The following is a 19,405-nucleotide window of genomic DNA, read 5'->3' as shown; positions in this document are numbered from 1 at the left end:
TCGAGATGGCTCCGTATGAGGCTCTATATGGGAAGAAGTGTCAATCTCCGATATGCTGGTATGAAGCTGGGGAGAAAAGCTTGTTACGGCCTGAAATGATAGCCAAGACCACTAAGTAGATAAAGAAAATCCGAAATTAAATGCTTGCCGCTCAAAGCCCTCTGATAAACCACTATTTCATGGTTTATCTTGTGCTCAATTGAGTGGTTTTTATCAACTCTTTACCCACTTATTCATACTATTTGTATGGTTTTACATTTGCCTTCCTAATTATGTGCTTTGATTGAAAACATGCTTCTTTGGCCTTAAGTTCCCTATGTTTAATCCTCTCTTATTACCATTAGATGCCTTGATATGTGTGTTAAGTGATTTTAGAGATTACAGGGCAAGAATGGCTCAGAGGATGGAAAGGAAGCATGCAAAAATGGAAGGAATACAGGAAACTGAAGGAACTGCTAAACCTGTCCAGCCTGACCTCCTGGCACTCAAATGACCATAACTTGAGCTACAGAGGTCCAAACGATGCGGTTTTAGTTGCATTTGAAAGCTAACATCCGGGGCTTCTCAACGCATATAATTTGCCATATCTGCCCCAAAGTTAGGTGATGAGCGGATAATTTATACGCTATTTGGCATTGTTTTTAGTATGTTTTTAGTAGAATCTGGTTACTTTTAGGGATGTTTTCATTAGTTTTTATGTTAAATTCACATTTCTGGACTTTACTATGAGTTTGTGTATTTTTCTGTAATTTCAGGTATTTTCTGGCTGAAATTGAGGGACTTGAGCAAAAATCAGATTCAGAGGTAGAAGAAGGACTCCTGATGCTGTTGGATTCTGACCTCCCTGCACTCAACGTGGATTTTCTGAAGCTACAGAACTCAAACTGGCGCGCTTCCAATTGATTTGGAAAGTGGACATCCAGGGCTTTCCATCAATATATAATAGTCTATACTTTGGCCGAGTTTAGATGACGCAAAAGGGCGTTGAACTCCAGTTCTACGCTGTAGTCTAGAGTTAAACGCCAGAAACACGTCACGAACCAGAGTTGAACGCCAAAAACATGTTACAACTTGGCGTTCAACTCCAGAAGAAAGCCTCTGTACGTGTAAACTTCAAGCTCAGCCCAGGCACACACCAAGTAGGTCCCGGAAGTGGATTTATGCATCAATTACTTACTTCTGTAAACCCTAGTAACTAGTTTAGTATAAATAGGACTTTTTACTATTGTATTAGACATCTTATGATTTTTAGTTCATCTTCGGATCATATTGATCACGTTGGGGGGCTGGCCATTCGGCCATTCCTGAACCTTTCACTTATGTATTTTTAACAGTAGAGTTTCTACACTCCATAGATTAAGGTGTAGAGCTCTACTGTTCCTCATGAATTAATGCAAAGTACTACTGTTTTTTATTCAATTCAACTTATTCCGCTTCTAAGATATTCATTCGTACTCCAACATGAATGTGATGAACGTGACGATCATCATCATTCCCCCACGAACGCGTGCCTGACAACCACTTCCGTTCCACCTTAGATTGAATGAATATCTCTTGGATCTCTTAATCAGAATCTTCGTGGTATAAGCTAGATTGATGGTGGCATTCATGAGAGTCCGGAAAGTCTAAACCTTGTCTGTGGTATTCCGAGTAGGATTCAGGGATTGAATGACTGTGACGAACTTCAAACTCGCAAGTGCTGGGCGTAGTGACAGACGCAAAAGGAGGGTGAATCCTATTCCAGTATGACCGAGAACCTCAGATGATTAGCCGTGCTGTCACAGAGCATTTGGACCTTTTTCACAAGAGGATGGGATGTAACCATTGACAATGATGATGCCCTTACAGAAAGCTTACCATGGAAAGGGGTAGGACTGATTGGATGAAGACAGCAGGAAAGCAAAAGTTCAGAAGAACGAAAGTATCTCTATACGCTTATCTGAAACTCCCACCAATGAATTACATAAGTGTTTCTATCTTTATTTTCTATTTATTTATTATTTATTTTCGAAAACTCCATAACTATTTGATATCTGCCTGACTGAGATTTACAAGGTGACCATAGCTTGCTTTATACCGACAATCTCCGTGGGATCGACCATTACTCACGTAAGGTTTTATTACTTGGACGACCCAGTGCACTTGCTGGTTAGTTGTGCGAAGTTGTGAAGTTATGTTTGGACCATGGTATTGTGCACCAGTTATTGGCGCCATTACCAGGGAGAGAACGAACAACAAATTTTACAACGTCAGTAACAATTTCGCATACCAAGTTTTTGGCGCCGTTGTTGGGGATTGTTCGAGTTTGGACAACTGACGGTTCATCTTGTTGCTCAGATTAGGTAATTTTCTTTTTGTTTTATTTTCAAAAATATTTCTTCAAAAATATTTCAAAAAAATTTTTCCTTTTGTTTTCGAAAATTATTCAAAATTTTTAAGAATGGATTCTAGTGTTTCATGAAGCATATAGAAGCCTGGCTGGCTGTAAAGCCATGTCTAATTCTTTTAGACTGAGGCTTCCACTTGTAAGTATATGAATTTGGATGAAGTTTCAGCTGTTGTATGCTTAATTTGTATCTTCTAAAGCTTGGCTGGCTATTAAGCCATGTCTAACCCTCAGATTGGAGCTTTAGACTAAAGAGCACAAGATTCTTGGAATTCATATTAAAAAATTTTGGAATCCTTATTTTTCTTTTTCACATTAATTTTCGAAAAATCTAAAAAAAATCATAAAATCATAAAAATCAAAAATATTTTGTGTTTCTTGTTTGAGTCTTGAGTCAATTTTTAAGTTTGGTATCAATTGCATTTTTTCTAAAATTTTTTATGCATTTTTCGAAAATTCATGCATTCATAGTGTTCTTCATGATCTTCAAGTTGTTCTTGGCTAGTCTTCTTGTTTGATCTTCATATTTTCTTGTTTTGTGTCTTTTCTTGTTTTTCATATGCATTCTTGCATTCATAGTGTCTATACATGAAAAATTTTTAAGTTTAGTGTCTTGCATGTTTTCTTTGCATATAAAAATTTTCAAAAATATGTTCTTGATGTTCATCATGATCTTCAAAGTGTTCTTGGTGTTCATCTTGACATTCATAGCATTCTTGCGTTCATCACATGTTTTGATCCAAAATTTTCATGCATTGAGTCAATTTTGTGTTTTTCTCTTTCATCATTAAAAATTCAAAAATAAAAAAAATATCTTTCCTTTTTTCTCTCATAAATTTCGAAAATTTGGATTGACTTTTTCAAAAATTTTTAAAATTCAATTGTTTCTTATGAGTCAAATCAAATTTTCAATTTAAAAATCTTATCTTTTTCAAAATCTTTTTCAAAAATTAAATCTTTTTCATTTTTCTTATTTATTTTCGAAAATTTCAAAAATATTTTTCAAAAATATTTTTCTTAATTTTACATCATATTTTCGAAAATATCATCAACAATTAATGTTTTGATTCAAAAATTTCAAGTTTGTTACTTACTTGTTAAGAAAGATTCAAACTTTAAGTTCTAGAATCATATCTTGTGATTTCTTGTGGGTCAAGTCATTAATTGTGATTTTAAAAATCAAATCTTTTTCAAAACTAATTTCAATCATATCTTTTCAAAAATATCTTCTTATCTTATCTTTTTTTTCATATCTTTTTAATCATATCTTTTTAAAACATATCTTTTTTAAAAAAATTGATTTTAAAATATCTTTTCTAACTTCTTATCTTCTTATCTTTTAAAAATTGATTTTCAAAATTTGTTTCAACTAACTAATTAACTTTTTGTTTGTTTCTTATCTCTTTCAAAACTACCTAACTAAGTAACCCTCTCTAATTTTCGAAAATACCTCCCTCTTTTTCAAAAATTCTTTTTAATTAATTAATTGTTTTCAATTTTTAATTTTAATTTTATTTCATTCCTAATTTTCGAAAATTACTAATCTTTTTCAAAAACTATTTTCAAAATTTAACTTTAAATTTTAATTTTTAATTTTCGAAACTCCTTCTCTCTCATCTCCTTCTATTTATTTATTCATATACTAACACTTCATATCACCCAAATTCGAACCCCCTCTGCCATCTGTGTTTGAATTTTCTCTTCTTCCCTTCTTTACATTACATTCTTTTCTTCTTCTACTCACACAGGGGAACCTCTATACCTGGGTAAAAAGGATCCCTATTATTATTATTTTTCTGTTCCCTCTTTTTCATATGAGCAGGAGCAAGGACAAGAACATTCTTGTTGAAGCAGACCCTGAACCTAAAAGGTCTCTGAAGAGGAAACTAAGAGAAGCTAAAATACAACAATCCAGAGATAACCTTACAGAAATTTTCGAACAGGAAGAGGAGATGGCAGCCGAAAATAATAATAATGCAAGGAGGATGCTTGGTGACTTTACTGCACCTAATTCCAATTTACATGGAAGAAGCATCTCCATCCCCACCATTGGAGCAAACAATTTTGAGCTGAAACCTCAATTAGTTTCTCTGATGCAACCAAACTGCAAGTTTCATGGACTTCCATCTGAAGATCCTTTTCAGTTCTTAACTGAATTCTTGCAGATCTCTGATACTGTTAAGACTAATAGAGTAGATCCTGAAGTCTACAGGCTCATGCTTTTCCCATTTGCTGTAAGAGACAGAGCTAGAGTGTGGTTGGACTCTCAACCCAAAGATAGCCTGAACTCTTGGGATAAGCTGGTCACGGCTTTCTTAGCCAAGTTCTTTCCTCCTCAAAAGCTGAGTAAGCTTAGAGTGGATGTTCAAACCTTCAGACAGAAGGAAGGTGAACCCCTCTATGAAGCTTGGGAGAGATACAAGCAACAGACCAAAAAGTGTCCTTCTGACATGCTTTCAGAATGGACCATCCTGGATATATTCTATGATGGTCTGTCTGAATTAGCTAAGATGTCATTGGATACTTCTGCAGGTGGATCCATTCACCTAAAGAAAACGCCTGCAGAAGCTCAAGAACTCATTGACATGGTTGCTAATAACTAGTTCATGTACACTTCTAAGAGGAATTCTGTGAGTAATGGGACGCCTCAGAAGAAGGGAGTTCTTGAAATTGATACTCTGAATGCCATATTGGCCCAGAATAAAATATTGACTCAGCAAGTCAATATGATTTCTCAGAGTCTGAATGGAATGCAAGCTGCATCCAACAGTACTCAAGAGGCATCTTCTGAAGAAGAAGCTTATGATCCTGTAAACCCTGCAATAGCAGAGGTGAATTATATGGGTGAACCATATGGAAACACCTATAATCCCTCATGGAGAAATCACCCAAATCTCTCATGGAAGGATCAACAGAAGCCTCAACAAGGCTTTAATAATGGTGGAAGAAACAGGTTTATCAATATCAAGCCTTTTCCATCAGCCACTCTGCAACAGACAGAGAACTCTGAACAAAATACCTCTAATTTAGCAAACTTAGTCTCTGATCTATCTAAGGCCACTGTGAGTTTCATGAATGAAATAAGGTCCTCCATTAGAAATTTGGAGGCACAAGTGGGCCAGCTGAGTAAAAGAATCACTGAAACCCCTCCTAGTACTCTCCCAAGCAATACAGAAGAGAATCCAAAAGGAGAGTGCAAGGCCATTGAATTGACCATCATGGCCGAACCTACGAGAGAGGAGAAGGACGTGAATCCCAAGGAGGAAGACCTCCTGGGACGTCCAGTGATCAATAAGGAGTTTCCCTCTGAGGAACCAAAGGACTCTGAGTCTCATCTAGAGACCATAGAGATTCCATTGAACCTCCTTACGCCCTTCATGAGCTCTGATTAGTATTCTTCTTCTGAAGAGAATAAGGATGTTATTGAAGAGCAAGTTGCCAAGTTCCTTGGTGCAATCATGAAGTTGAATGCCAATTTATTTGGTAATGAGACTTGGGGAGATGAACCTCCCCTGTTCACCAATGAACTAAATGCATTGGATCAACTGAGATTGCCTCAGAAGAAATAGGATCCTGGAAAGTTCCTAATACCTTGTACCATCGGCACCATGACCTTTGAGAAGGCTCTATGTGATCTTGTGTCAGGAATAAACCTCATGCCACTCTCTGTATTGGAGAAACTGGGAATCTTTGAGGTACAAGCTACTAAAATCTCATTAGAGATGGCAGACAATTCCAGAAAACAGGCTTATGGACAAGTAGAGGACATATTAGTAAAGGTTGAAGGCCTTTACATCCCTGCTGATTTCATAATCCTAGATACTGGGAAGGATGAGGATGAATCCATCATCCTTGGAAGACCCGTCCTAGCCACAACAAGAGCTGTGATTGATGTTAACAGAGGTGAACTAGTCCTTCAATTGAATGAGGACTCCCTTGAGTTTAAAACTCAAGGACATCCTTCTGTAAACATGGAAAAGAGGCACAGTAAGCTTCTCTCAAAATAGAGTCAACCAGAGCCCCCACAGTCAAACTCTAAGTTTGGTGTTGGGAGGCCACAACCAAACTCTAAGTTTGGTGTTGAACTCCCATATCCAAACTCTAAGTTTGGTGTTGGGAAGTCTCAATAATGCTCTGAACATCTGTGAGGCTCCATGAGAGCCCACTGTCAAGCTATTGACATTAAAGAAGCGCTTGTTGGGAGGCAACCCAATTTTTATTTAATTATATTTTTTATTAGTTATATGTCTTCATAGGTTCATGATCATGTGGAGTCACAAAAATAACTGAAAAAATTGAAGAAAAAAAAAGAACAGCATAAAAAAATAGCACACCCTGGAGGAGGAGCTTACTGGCGTTTAAACGCCAATAAGAAGCATCTGGCTGGCGTTCAACGCCAGAACAGAGCATGGATCTGGTGTTGAACGCCCAAAACAAGCAGCATCCTGGCGTTCAGACGCCAGGAATGCACACTGAGGAAAGCTGGCGCTGAACGCCAGAAACAAGCATAAAACTGGCGTTCAACGCCAGAAACATGCTGCATCTGGGCGCTGAACGCCCAGAACAAGCATCAATTCGGCGTTTAAATGCCAGAATTGCATGCAAAGGCATTTTACATGCCTAATTGGTGCAGGGATGCAAATCCTTGACACCTCAGGATCTGTAGACCCCACAGGATCAACTCAGCATCTGTGGACCCCACGGGATCCCTACCTACCACCACTCACTCTCTTCCCTCTTCTCAATGTTCATTCTCTCTTCCCAATAAACACTCTTTCCCAAAACTCTTCACCAATCACCTCAATCTCTCACCGTTATCCCCACTTCGCCACTCACATCCATCCACTCTTCCCCATAAACCTACCTCATAAACTTCACCTACCTTCAAAATTCAAAATCAATTTCCCACCCAAACCCACCCTATATGGCTGAAACTAAACCCCCCTCCCCTCCCTATATAAAGCCCTCCATTCTTCCTCATTTTCACACAACACAACCCTCTTTTCCCCTTCTTGGCCGAATACACCTCTCCCTCCTCTCCTCCATATTTTCTTCTTCTTCTTCATCTATTCTTTCTTCTCTTGCTCGAGGGCGAGCAATATTCTTAGTTTGATGTGGTAAAAGCATAAGCTTTTTGTTTTTCCATTACCATTGATGGCACCCAAGACCGGAGAATCCTCTAGAAAAGGGAAAGGGAAGACAAAAGCTTCCACCTCCGAGTCATGGGAGATGGAAAGATTCATCTCCAAAGCTCATCAAGACCACTTCTATAATGTTGTGGCCAAGAAGAAGGTGATCCTCGACGTCCCTTTCAAGCTCAAGAGAAATGAGTATCCGGAGATCCGACAAGAAATCCAAAGAAGAGGTTGGAAAGTTCTAACAAACCCATCCAACAAGTCGGCATCCTAATGGTTCAAGAGTTCTATGCCAATGCATGGATCACTAAGAACCATGATCAAAGTAAGAACCCAAACCCAAAGAATTATCTCACCATGGTTCGGGGAAAATACTTAGATTTTAGTCCGGAAAATGTGAGGTTGGCGTTTGACTTGCCTATGATGCAAGGAGATGCACGCCCCTACATTAGAAGGGTCAATTTTGATCAAAGGTTAGACCAAGTCCTCACGGACATATGTGTGGAAGGAGCTCAATGGAAGATTGACTCAAAAGGTAAACCGGTTCAACTTAGAAGACTGGACCTCAAGCCTGTGGCTAGAGGATGGTTGGAGTTCATCCAACGCTCCATCATCCCCACTAGGAACCGATCTGAAGTTACTGTGGATCGGGCCATCATGATTCATAGCATCATGATTGGTGAGGAAGTAGAAGTTCATGAAGTCATCTCCCTTGAACTCTACAAAATAGCCGAAAAGCCCTCCCCCTTGGCAAGGCTAGCTTTCCCTCATCTTATTTGCCATATATGTTACTTAGCTGGAGCTTTCATAGAAGGAGACATTCCCATTGAGGAAGAGAAGCCCATCACTAAGAAAAGGATGGAGCAAACAAGAGCACTTTCCTAGGAGAAACGCATGAGGAAGCTCACCATCAAGAAATCCCTGAGATACCTCAAGGGATGCACTTTCCTCCACGGAATTTTTGGGAGCAAATCAACACCTCCCTAGGAGAATTAAGTTCCAACATGGGACAATTAAGGGTGGAATTTCAAGAGCACTCCATCATCCTTCATGAAATTAGAGAAGATCAAAAAGCAATGAGGGAGGAACAACAAAGACAAGGAAGAGACATAGAAGAGCTCAAGGACATCATTGGTTCCTCAAGGAGAAAACGCCACCATCACTAAGGTGGACTCATTCCTTGTTCTTAAATTTTCTATTTTTCGTTTTCTTATGTTAAATGCTTATCCATGTTTGTGTCTTATTACATGATCATTAGTATTTAGTAACTTTGTCTTAAAGTAGTGAATATGAATCCATCACCTCTCTTAAATGAAAAATGTTTTTAATTCAAAAGAACAAGAAGTACATGAGTTTCGAATTTATCCTTGAACTTAGTTTAATTATATTGATGTGGTGACAATACTTTTTGTTTTCTGAATGAATGCTTGAACAGTGCATATGTCTTTTGAAGTTGTTGTTTAAGAATGTTAAATATGCTGGCTCTTGAAAGAATGATGACAAGGAGACATGTTATTTGATAATCTGAAAAATCATAAAAATGATTCTTGAAGCAAGAAAAAGCAGTGAATACAAAGCTTGCAGAAAAAAATGGCAAAAAAAAAAAGAAAAAGAAAAAGCAAGCAGAAAAAGCCAAAAGTTCTTAAAACCAAAAGGCAAGAGCAAAACGCCAATAACCCTTAAAACCAAAAGGCAAGGGTAAATAAAAAGGATCCCAAGGCTTTGAGCATCAGTGGATAGGAGGGCCTAAAGGAATAAAATCATGGCCTAAGCGGCTAAACCAAGCTGTCCCTAACCATGTGCTTGTGGCTGAAGGTGTCAGGTGAAAACTTGAGACTGAGCGGTTAAAGTCAAGGTCCAAAGCAAAAGAAGAGTGTGCTTAAGAACCCTGGACACCTCTAATTGGGGACTTTAGCAAAGCTGAGTCACAATTTGAAAAGGTTCACCCAATTATGTGTCTGTGGCATTTATGTATCCGGTGGTAATACTGGAAAACAAAGTGCTTAGGGCCACGGCCAAGACTCATAAAGTAGCTGTGTTCAAGAATCAACATACTGAACTAGGAGAATCAATAACACTATCTGAACTCTGATTTCCTATAGATGCCAATCATTCTGAACCTCAATGGATAAAGTGAGATGCTAAAACTATTCAAGAGGCAAAAAGCTACAAGTCCCGCTCATCTGATTGGAGCTATGTTTCATTGATATTTTGGAATTTATAGTATATTCTCTTCTTTTTATCCTATTTGATTTTCAGTTGCTTGGGGACAAGCAACAATTTAAGTTTGGTGTTGTGATGAGCGGATAATTTATACGCTTTTTGACATTATTTTTAGTATGTTTTTAGTAGAATCTAGTTACTTTTAGGGATGTTTTCATTAGTTTTTATGTTAAATTCACATTTCTGGACTTTACTATGAGTTTGTGTGTTTTTCTGTGATTTCAGGTATTTTCTGGCTGAAATTGAGGGACTTGAGCAAAAATCAGATTCAGAGGTTGAAGAAGGACTGCTGATGCTGTTGGATTCTGACCTCCCTGCACTCAAAGTGGATTTTCTGGAGCTACGGAACTCAAAATGGCGCGCTTTCAATTGCGTTGGAAATTAGACATCCAGGGCTTTCCAGCAATATATAATAGTCCATAGTTTGGCCGAGTTTAGACGAAGAAAAAGGGCGTGGAATACCAGTTCTACGCTACAGTCTGGAGTTAAACGCCAGAAACACGTCACGAACCAGAGTTGAACACCAAAAACACGTTACAACTTGGCGTTCAACTCCAGAAGAAGCCTCTGTACGTGTAAACTTCAAGCTCATCCCAAGCACACATGAACTGGGCCCCAGAAGTGGATTTATGCATCAATTACTTACTTCTGTAAACCCTAGTAACTAGTTTAGTATAAATAGGACTTTTTACTATTGTATTAGACATCTTATGATTTTTAGTTCATCGTCGGATCATATTGATCACGTTGGGGGGTTGGCCATTCGGCCATGCCTGAATATTTTACTTATGTATTTTTAACGGTAGGGTTTGTACACTCTATAGATTAAGGTATAGAGCTCTGCTATTCCTCGTGAATTAATGCAAAGTACTTCTGTTTTTTATTCAATTCAACTTATTCCGCATCTAAGATATTCATTCGTACTCCAACATGAATGTGATGAACGTGACAATCATCATCATTCCCCCACGAACGCGTGCCTGACAACCACTTCCGTTCCACCTTAGATTGAATGAATATCTCTTGGATCTCTTAATCAGAATCTTCGTGGTATAAGCTAGATTGATGGCGGCATTCATGAGAGTCCGGAAAGTCTAAACCTTTTCTGTGGTATTCCGAGTAGGATTCAGGGATTGAATGACTGTGACGAACTTCAAACTCGCGAGTGCTGGGCGTAGTGACAGACACAAAAGGAGGGTGAATCCTATTCCAGTATGACCGAGAACCTCAGATGATTAGCCGTGCTGTGACAGAGCATTTGGACCTTTTTCACAAGAGGATGGGATGTAACCATTGACAACGGTGATGCCCTTACAGAAAGCTTGCCATGGAAAAGAGTAGGACTGATTGGATGAAGACAGCAGGAAAGCAAAAGTTCAGAAGAACGAAAGTATCTCTATACGCTTATCTGAAACTCCCACCAATGAATTACATAAGTGTTTCTATCTTTATTTTCTATTTATTTATTATTTTTTTCAAAAACTCCATAACTATTTGATATATGCCTGACTGAGATTTACAAGGTGACCATAGCTTGCTTCATACCGACAATCTCCATGGGATCGACCCTTACTCACGTAAGGTTTTATTACTTGGACGACCCAGTGCACTTGCTGGTTAGTTGTGCGAAGTTGTGAAGTTATGTTTGGACCATGGTATTGTGCACCAGTTATTGGCGCCATTGCCAGGGAGAGAACGAACAACAAATTTTACAACCTCAGTAACAATTTCGCATACCATTAGGTGACGCGAACGTGTGAATGACGCGCCCGCGTTGCATCTGCGAACTTCAATCCACGCTAACGCGTGGACGACGCCTTCGTGTCACTTTGCCGCAACCTGAACGTACCAGAAATCGCTGGGAGCGATTTCTGGGCTGTTTTTGACCCAGTTTTCAGCCCAGAACACACAGATTAGAGGCTATAAAGTGGGGGAATGCATCCATTCATAACAAGCTTTCACATTCACAATTTTAGGAGTAGAAGTAGTTCTTAGAGAGAGAGGTTCTCTCCTCTCTCTTAGGATTTAGAATTAGGATTCTTTTTAGTTTATGATTATTTCTTCTTTTGCGATCACAGGTTCAATGTTCCTTTTATTTATTTTTCTAATTTAATTTATGAACTTCCATGTTAGATTTGATTTCTTTTATTAATGCAATTTGAGGTATTTCAGATTTATTATTTTTGTTTAGCTTTTTATATTCTTGGTTTTAATTGATGAATTGATAAATTGGAGACACTTGAGTTATCAAACTCCTTGTTGATTGAAAATTGGAATTCTTCAAAAATTAATTCGAGATCCAATAACTCTAGCCTTTCCCCAAGGAAAGACTAGGACTTGAGGATTCAAAAATTAATTCATCCGCTTAACTTACCTTCATAGTTAGAGGTTAACAAAGTGGGAGAAAAATCCAATTCTCATCACAATTGATAAGGATAACTAGGATAGGACTTCCAATCCACATAACTTGCCAATAGTTTATTTTATAGTTATTTATTTATTTTATTCTTCTTATCATTTAACATACTGCTCCCTTACTTTCAAAACCCCCAATTTACAAGACTCATAACCAATAATAAGAACATACCTCCCTGCAATTCCTTGAGAAGATGACCCGAGGTTTAAATACTCAGTTATCAATTTTAAAGGGGTTTGTTACTTGTGACAACCAAAACATTTGTAAGAAAGGTTGATTGCTTGGTTTAGTAACTATACTTGCAACGAGAGTTTACTATAACTTCTAAACCATCAATCTTCAGTTCTTCAAAATGGCGCCGTTGCCGGGGATCGAACCCAGGTCACCCGCGTGACAGGCGGGAATACTGACCACTATAGAAAAGCTATGCCAATCAAAGGTGGAAGCCTTTAGAATTTGAGGAAGGAGAGCATGTGTTTCTGAAGGTTACTCCAATAACCGGAGTAGGTAGAGCAATCAAAACGAAGAAACTGAATCCCCGTTACATCGGTCCATTTGAAATTTTGAAGAGGATTGGACCGGTAGCCTATAGGATTGCCTTGCCACCGCATCTTTCTAACCAGCACGACGTGTGTCATGTATCACAGCTTTAGAAGTATAATCCCGATGTGAGTCATGTTCTAGAACCTGAATCGGTTCAAGTAAGAGAAGATTTGACGCTTCAAGTGGCTCTGATCAGAATCGATGACACTAGCATTAAGCGCTTGCGTGAAAAGGAAGTATCATTGGTTAAAGTAGCTTAGACTTGGGCTGGTATCAAAGAACGTACTTGGGAACTCGAATTAGATATGCGGAAAGACTACCCACATCTCTTTTCAGGTAACGGAATCTGAATTTTGGGGGCAAAATTCTGAATTAGGTGGGTAGGATGTAAACCCCGTAAAATTAATGAATAATTAGTCAATAAATTAAATCTTAATAAAAGAAATTATAAATATGAATTTTATAGTTTAATGAGATAGAGCTAATTAAAATAAGAATTTTGACACTAATTTTAAAGAATTTGGCTTAGGATTGGGCTAAATGGGCTGAGCTGGGCGAACCGATCCTGTATTGGGCCCAAGCCCAACCCAACTTCACTTAATCATATGATCTTAGCTCATTATTCCACCTGAATTGATGTTTCACTCTGAAACATATGATGAGCGAATATTTTATACGCTTTTTTATGTTAATTTCTTAATGTTTTTAGTATGTTTTGTTAAGTTTTACTTTGTTTTGGTAGGTTTTAATGCAAAATTCACTTTTTGGATACTAATTTGAGCTTTTGTGTTTTTCTTATGATTTTAGGAAAATTTTGTGTGAATTTGGCAAGTTTTGGCAAAGTCTGATTCAGAGACAAGGAAAGCGTAGCAGATATTGTCAGATTCTGACCTCCGTGCATTCAAACAAGCATTTTTGGAGCTACCAAGATCCAAATAACACGTTCTCAACAACGTTGGAAAGATAACTTCCAGATCTTTCCAACAATATATAATGGTTTATATTTTTTTTCGGATTGAACTGCCCAAAATGGGAGTTGAATGCCCAAACTACGCCCAAGTGGGCGTCCAACACCCCAAGAGGATCAAGGCTGGCATTGAATGCCCAAACCTGGCGTTCAATGCCACAAAGGGGGCAAGGTAGTGAATTTCTACCCCCTAGTGGGCATCCAATGCCCACCCACTCAAGTTGGACGCCAAGCTCAACCCAAACACTCACCAAGTGGGCCCGGAAGTGGATTTTCGCACCTTTAGCTTAGTTTCTTTCATTATTGTAATTTCTAATTATTACTAATTTATTTTTTTAGTCTAGTCATTAGTATAAATAAGGGGAGATCACCATTGTTTTAGGATCTTCTCCACCACATTTAAACTATACACTTTATTTTCTGTACAGTATAAGCAACTAAACCTCCTAGGTTAAGGTTAGGAGCTCTGCTGATTGCTATGGATTAATGCAATTACTTTTCTACTTCAATCTATGCTTGATTCTATGCTATGATGCATTTTCATTCTTCATCCTTATGAATCTCGATTCTACATAAGTTCCTTACGAGTCCTGACCTGGATAGTATTGAGCTATAGCTTGAGGATGCATCACGGGTTCTAATAGAATTATTTGGGCTAATCGGGGTATGTGACATAAAACCTCGTTAGTCAGTGGTAATTAAGGTTCCTGTGGCTCTAAGGGCTAGAACCATAAGAGCATCAGTCTTTGATACGGAAGATCCGACCTTGTCTGTGGCGTTTTGAGTAGGATTATCAAAGAGATTGAATTGTGTACGCTTCACCCTCTCCCAGATTGATTTAGTCCGTTCGGATGTTTGGTTTGGACCTGCGGAGATTAATGACCACGACCAATTGCTTAATCACTTACAGCCTTACCATTGAAAGAATCATTCATCATTGAAGTAGTGAGCATGACGTGTTAATCCAGAAGAGGAAGCATCTCCAAAGCCTTAACTAACTGCTAATTACTGTCTCTATCTTAATTATTTATCGCTTTTGCTTTTATTTGTTTATGCGCCTACAGTACAAAAAATCATCTTGCTATTCACCTGACTAAGATCTGCAGACTAACCACAGCTTGCTCAATCCGGCAATCCTCATGGGATTCGACCCTCACTCACCTGAGGTATTACTTGGATGACCCGGTGTACTTGTCGGTTTAGTTGTGCGAGTTTAATTTTCGTGTACCAAATTTTTGCTGCCGTTGCCGGGGATTGTTTGTGATTGACAAACTAACGGTTGTCTTGCTCCTTAGATCAGGTACCTTTTACTGTTTTTCTTTTTGTGTTTCTTAATTTCTTTTTTAAAAAAAATTTTTTCTATCTTTAATCATCATTTTCTTTTGTTTGAGTCTTGTGTCAAGTCTTAAGTTTGGTGTCCCTTTGGTTTTTGTTCTTTTCTTGAGTCTATCTAAAAATTGTTCTTATTTTTCCTTCTTGATATTCAAATTGTTCTTGCTATTTTTCTTGTTTGGTTTCAAAATTTTCAAGTTTGGTGTCTTTTGGTATTTTTCCTTCAAGCTTTTCGAAAATCTGTGTCTTTGATCTTTAAAATCTTTAAGTTGGGTGTCCTTTAGTATTTGTCCCTTTTAATTTTCGAAAACTTAGTGCCTTTAATTTCAAAATTTTTAAACTTGGTATCTTTTAGTATTTTTCCTTTTCACTTTTTTGAAAATTTCTTTTATTTAAATTTAAAATTTTAAGTTTGGTGTCTTGGTTGGTAGTCTTGTTCTTCTTTCTTATCTTTTCCTTAAATCTTTATCTTATCTTTTCTTTCTTTGATTTTTAAAATTTTGCTATCTTATCTTTCTTTTAAATTCAATTTTCAAAATTTAGTATCATGTTAGTTTTTCGCTCTTTTGAATTTTAATTTTTAAAATCTTCAAAATTTTAAAATCTCATTTTATCTTTTCTCTCTCTTTTGACTTTTTTTAATCTTTGAATTTTAATATTTTTTATTTGACTTTCTCTTTTTGAATTTTAAAATCAAATCTTTTCTCTCTTAAATTTTAAAATATTATCTTATCTTGCTTGACTTCTTCTTTTCAAATTTAATTTTCAAATATTTAATTAACTCTTTCTCATTAAATTTTAAAAATTTTCAAAATCAAATCTTTTATTTTAATTTCAAATCTTTTTAATTATTTATCTGTTTTATTTTAATTTTAAAATATTGGTAGCTTTTTAATTCTTAATTCTCTTTCCTCTTTTTCAAAATCTTCTAACCTCTCTCCCTCTTCTATTTTCAAAAATTCTTAACCTCTTTCTCTCTCATCTTTTTCGAAAATATCTTGTTTCTTTCTCTTTCTTTAATTTCAAAAATCTTCTTTTCTTCCCTCTCTATTTTCAAAAACTTATTTTTAAATAAAAGACATCTTCTTTTCTTTTCTTCATCGATCTTTCTAACAAAGGACCTCTATACTCTCGCATAGAGAATCCTTTCTTCTTCTCTTCTTGATTTCTTTCTTCTTGTTTATGAATAGGAGTAGGGATAAAGAACCTCTCCTTGATCTATTTCCTGAACCTGAAAGGACTCTGAGAAGGCATCTGCAACAAGCTTAGGCTAGTAGATCCGTAAGGAATCTAATAGGAGTCCTAGAATAAGAAGTTGAAGAAACAATAATGGCAGCTAATCCAGACAATGGGGGTGGCGTAAGAAAGGTCCTAGGATCTTACACTGCACCCAATTCTGATTTCTATGGGCGCAGCATCTCCATTCCTGCCATTTGGGCAAACAACTTTGAGTTGAAGCTTCAACTAGTCACTCTGGTGCAAAAGAACTATCAGTTTCATGGACTTGATAAAACTCTTTTTTGGGGTTTATCTTGTATGGATTTTGAGGACTTTATCAATGTTCTTTCACACATATTCGTATAAAAATGCATGATTTTGTGTTCCTTTCCCAACTTTGCTTCATGGATGAAAACATGCCTCTTTCACATTAAATTAGATATATTTGAATCCTCCTCTATTACCATTTGATGCCGTGATCCATTTGTTAAGTGATTCCAGAGTTCTTAGGGCAAGGATGGCTTAGAAGAGAAGAAGGAAGCATGCATAAAGGGAAGGAGCATGGAAAATGAAGTTTTGGAGCTTGAGCAGCGACGTGCACGCGTACCTTGTGCGTACGCGTGGATGCGCGCCACTGGATCGGTGCGGGAAAGCCAACGCTAGAAGCCGGTGCATTCGCGTGGCTCAGCCAAAATCTCATGGACGCATACGCACACTTGACCCTTGCACGTGGATTGTGAAAATCTTAGGGACGCGTACGCGTGCTTTGCACGTACGCGTCGATGCCGCACGTGACTTTTAAAGAGAAAATGTGACTAGCGATTTCAGGGCAGTTACAGACCCTGTTTGGAGCAGAATTCTGGCAGAAAAAGGCATAAGAAAACCAAGGATTGACAGGATCCATATCTATTGACTCATTTTTAGATATTTTTAGTTAGAAGTTACACTTTTATAGAGAGAAAACTCCAACTTCTCTCTAGCTTCTCTCTAGGGTTTAGCTTCTCAAATTTGGAATTCTCTTGTTGAATTTGGTGAGATCTATTGTCAATTCACTTCTACTTTGCTTCCCATTGTAGATCTAGATTCATATACTCTCAAATTAGTTCTTGTTGTTCAAGTTACTTGTGGATCTTAGCTTTTGGATTTTGTTACTTCTATTTCCATTGATACATTGAGGTAATTCAAGTTCTTAGCCTTCACTTGTTTGATTGTTGTTAATCTCTTGTAGCGGATACTTTTGATTTCAAGTCTATTCTCAATTTTACAATGTCTCTCATGAATGCTCTCCAAGTGTTTGAGAAAATGCCAACTTTAACTATGGAGTAAACTTTTCTTGCTTGGCTTATAAGTTGAGACATTGGAGACACTTGAATTATTAATGTCTTTTGTTGATCATCAACTGGAAATTGCTAATTGATTTGCATGTCACTAAAGCTAGACTTCCCTAGGGTTAGACTAGGACTTGTGAATCCAAATTGATTACTTTCACTTGACTTCCCTTTATACTATATGTTAACTAAGTGAAGCAATAACTAATTGTGATTACAATTGATAGAAATAATGATGATAGGAAGTCCAATTCTCACTTCTAGCCAAGGCTTTTATATCATTTGATTTTCATTCACACTACTAGCTTGTTCTTTTCTTAGATGAAACTCCAAACACCAATACACCTTCTAACCAACAATGTGCATCTTGGAGCAATCCTCGGGAGAACGACTCGGAACTCATACTCTCGGTTATTGATTTTAGATTGTTTGATGTGGAATTGGGTGTCAGTTTAGACTATACTACAATTGGATTTATTGATAAATTCTATACCGGCATAAAATCACTCATCAGGACTTCCACCGGAAGATCCAAACAAGTTCCTATCTGACTTTCTGTAGATATGTGACACTGTCAAGAGTAATAGAGTAAATCCAGAAGTCTACAAGCTCATTCTCTTTCCCTTTGCAGTAAGAGACAGAGCAAGGCTATGGCTAGATTCTCAGCCTAAGGAAAAGCCTAGATAGTTGGGAGAAGGTGGTCAATGGATTGTTGATCAAGTTCTTCCCACCTTAAAAGTTGAGCAAGTTTAGGGTGGAAGTATAAACCTTCAGGCAGAAAGAGGGTGAATCCCTCTATGAAGCTTAGGAAAGATACAAGCAACTAATCAGGAAATGTCCTCCTGACATGATCTCAGATTGGACCATGTTAGACATTTTCTATGATAGTCTATCTAAGATGTCTAAGATGGAATTGGACCACTTTGCAGATGGATCCCTCTACCTGAAGAAAATGCCTGAAGAGGCACAAGAGCTTATTGACATGGTTGCTAACAACCAGTATATGTACACTTCTGAAAGGAACCCTATGAACAATGGGACTACTTAGAAGAGAGGCGTCCTTGAAGTAGGCACCTTAGACGCCATCTTGGCTCAAAGAAAGGTCATGTCCTAGCACATCAACATGATCACTCAGCACTTAAGCGGGACGTAGTATTTAGAGGCCTACTGCTTAGAGACGGCCTATGAGGTGGACACTGGTGATAATGCCTGGATGACCATGGAGGAGGTTAACTACATGGGAAACCCCTCCAGAAACTCCAACAGCAATCCCTATTTGAATACTTTCAATCAGGGATAGAGGAACCACCCTAAATTTGGGTGGAAAGATCAACAGAAGCCTCAACAAGGTTTTAGTAACAATTAGGGTGGAATGAACCAAAACATGTTCAATAACAAACCATTCGAAACTTCTTAGCAATAATTAGAGACACCCAGACAGAGTCTCTCTGACTTGGCTGCTATAGTTTCCAACCTCTCCAAGACCATTCATAGTTTCATGGCTGAAACTAGGTCTTCCATTCGGAACTTGGAAATACAGGTTGGTTAGCTGAGCAAGAAGATCCCAAAAATCCCTTCCAACACTCTTCCAAGCAATACAGAGGTAGATTCAAAGGAAGAGTGCAAGGCCCTCATTTTGGAGGTTATGACCAAACCCCAGGAAGAGTCTGCTACTGAGAAGCTCAAGGAAATCAGGGCTCATGAGGAGACTGATAATGTCACCTTGAATGCCCCTATGCTGAGAGAGGAACCTGAAGAATACTCTTCTTCTGAAGAGGATGAGGAGTCCAAAGAAGAGCAAATTGCTCGGTACTTGGCCATCCTTAAGAAACTAAAGGCCAACTCCTCTCATACAGA

General features: G+C 37.8%; 2 non-coding genes across 2 annotated transcripts; both read right to left on the bottom strand.

The window, feature by feature from the left end:
• Nucleotides 1-4,734: 4,734 nt before the first annotated feature.
• Nucleotides 4,735-4,842, bottom strand: LOC148580070 (small nucleolar RNA R71). The gene has a single exon (XR_015895636.1). It is a non-coding gene; the product is annotated as a small nucleolar RNA R71 (small nucleolar RNA).
• Nucleotides 4,843-18,293: 13,451 nt separating this feature from the next.
• LOC148580069 (small nucleolar RNA R71) lies at nucleotides 18,294-18,397 on the bottom strand. Its single transcript, XR_015899172.1, has one exon. It is a non-coding gene; the product is annotated as a small nucleolar RNA R71 (small nucleolar RNA).
• Nucleotides 18,398-19,405: the final 1,008 nt, after the last annotated feature.

The sequence above is a fragment of the Arachis ipaensis genome, chromosome B10 (assembly GCF_059453495.1).
Source record: "Arachis ipaensis isolate K30076 ecotype BB chromosome B10, ASM5945349v1, whole genome shotgun sequence".
In the NCBI taxonomy this organism is placed as follows: Eukaryota; Viridiplantae; Streptophyta; class Magnoliopsida; order Fabales; family Fabaceae; genus Arachis; species Arachis ipaensis.
Note: the sequence above shows the minus strand (reverse complement) of the source record. Positions and strands in the feature narration are given on the sequence as shown.